Below are 2,275 nucleotides of genomic sequence, written 5' to 3'. Positions count from 1 at the left end.
GAAAACCCTGTGGAACACAGTTCTGCTCACACACGTGGGGATGCCAAGAGTTGAGTCAATGCGTTAACTCGATGGGTCAACTCAGTGATAACTTTTTTTGAACACATAGTATGTGTTGCACAGTCACTAACTTCCTTTATCTTTGTAAGAATCCTATGAGAAGAGTGTTACTATATCACCATTTTGTAGAAAGGAGCCCTGGTGGTGCAGTGGGCCCTCAGCTGCTTACTGTAAAGTTGGCAGTTCGAATTTGCCAGCTGCTCCACGGAAGAAGGATGTAGCCATCTGCTTTTATAGAGATTACATCCTTAGAAACCCTATGGGGCAGTTCTGCTCTCTTATAGGTACACTATGAGTTAGAATCAACTTGATGGCACATAACAATAATGTTTTACAGATGTAAAACAGAGAGAGAAAAGTTAAGTAAGTTACCCAAAATGAGGCCACAGTAAGTGGAGAAGACAAGATTTGAACCTAGGCAGTCTGGCTCCAGAATTCCTAAATATCTAAGTAAGAGAGTGAAATCGATTTGTGACTCCAGATCAGTTGGGGCTGAGTACCTCTCTGTTCTTTTATCTTTTTGCTGGTGTTTTTATAACCCATTGAGGAGTGTTTGTCAACACCTTGCAATCTAATTTTGTTAGACCATTTGTGTAAGTTATGTTGTTGTTGTAGTTATTTGCCGTCGAGTTGGCCCCCGACTCATAGCGACCCCTCCTTGAGTTTCCGAGGCAGTATCACTACGGAAGTAGGATTGCCCAACCTTCCTTCCGAGGAGTGGCTGGTGGGTTTGAACCGCCAGCCGTCTGGTTAGCAGTCAAGTGTCTTAGCCACTATGCTACCAGAGCTCCCTTAGTGTAAGTTCTAGAAGCTCCTTATTCCCTTTTCCATTTCTGTATTCATTGTGCTAAGTCCTTCACAGCAGGCTAGGCCCTCTCTTCTACCTTTTAGGGCCTTTTATAATTTAAGAAACTGTCTTCACTAGGTGTGTCAACTTGTGGGTGGCAAACGAAGCCACTCAGAGGCAAAATTCTGAACAATTATTAGTTCAGGGACTCATGTAACAATAAAGTTCTTTTTAAACAAATGAGAAAATCCCTGAGCAAAATCTTGCAGCTCATCATTTTCTCCATGAGTCTCCAGGGGCCTCTCCCACTCTGGGTTGCCACACAGAGACATTTCAAACAGACTCTCATCACTTTGTCTGGTTGCTGAGGCCCGGACTTCTCCGGAATAGATAATGTGGTTCATTGCAGTTGTGTGTGAATGTTCCTGGTAAGGATGATTACATTCCTTTAAAAAGTGTGGGCATCTTCCCCCCAGTGGCTTAATTTGGGTGGTGATGTAAAAGAGAAACGTGGAATAAAATTTCCAATAAAAAAAAAAAAATTGACTCACTCTCCATAATGTCATCCTGCCTTGGTTTGGCCTTGATGAATTCAATACTTTAAAGGCTATGTCAACACAATAAATTTTATGCCCTCGATAAAACTTGTGAGTGAGTGCTGTGAGAAATTCCAAAGCCTGGGAAGGCAATTAACGTTTGAAATATATATTGAGCTGTTGACTGCAGCATTTTATGTGGCCACAGAGTTGCACCCAGGATGTCACAAGGGAAGAATTTCCCTAGGAAATGCAAAGTTTGCTTTCCCAATAACAGTGACATGTCAGTATCCTCCCTGAACACAGAAGAATGAAGAAATGGCTACCAATGAAAATTCAATTCTCCTTGTTTCCCATTCTAACTGGCAATAATGTCCTTAGGGTGTTTACTGTCAACAAGTCAGCAACTTAATTTCATGACAGCATTTGTATCACTATTCACTGAGGTTCTGTATGTGTGTGGGGTGTCTTATTAATTGATTTGACTTACTTTCAAACCTAGTCAATATGTGACCATGCACAACTCATATTACCATTCTGGGCTTTATTTTCTACTGCGAGAATTAAATGAAGCAGCATGTTGTAAGATACTCTGCTAATTATAACATGTTTAATAATTTAAGATGTTATTATCACTCCTTATGTAGAAATAACAAATACTTCCTAAAAATGGCATTTACACATAGGATGTGGGAAGACCCCCAAACTCGTGAAATATATATTAAGCTATGGCTGCATCTCTGGTAGCATAGTGGCTAAAGCACTTGACTGCTAACCAGAAGGCTGGCGGTTCAAACCCACCGGCCACTCCTCGGAAGGAAGGTTGGGCAATCCTACTTCCGTAGTGATACTGCCTCGGAAACCCAAGGAGGGGTCGCTATGAGTCGGGGCC

This window comes from Orycteropus afer, unplaced genomic scaffold (genome assembly GCF_000298275.1).
Source record: "Orycteropus afer afer isolate SDZICR_OR568_19922 unplaced genomic scaffold, OryAfe1.0 scaffold00281, whole genome shotgun sequence".
NCBI classification, from domain to species: domain Eukaryota; kingdom Metazoa; phylum Chordata; class Mammalia; order Tubulidentata; family Orycteropodidae; genus Orycteropus; species Orycteropus afer.
Note: the sequence above shows the minus strand (reverse complement) of the source record.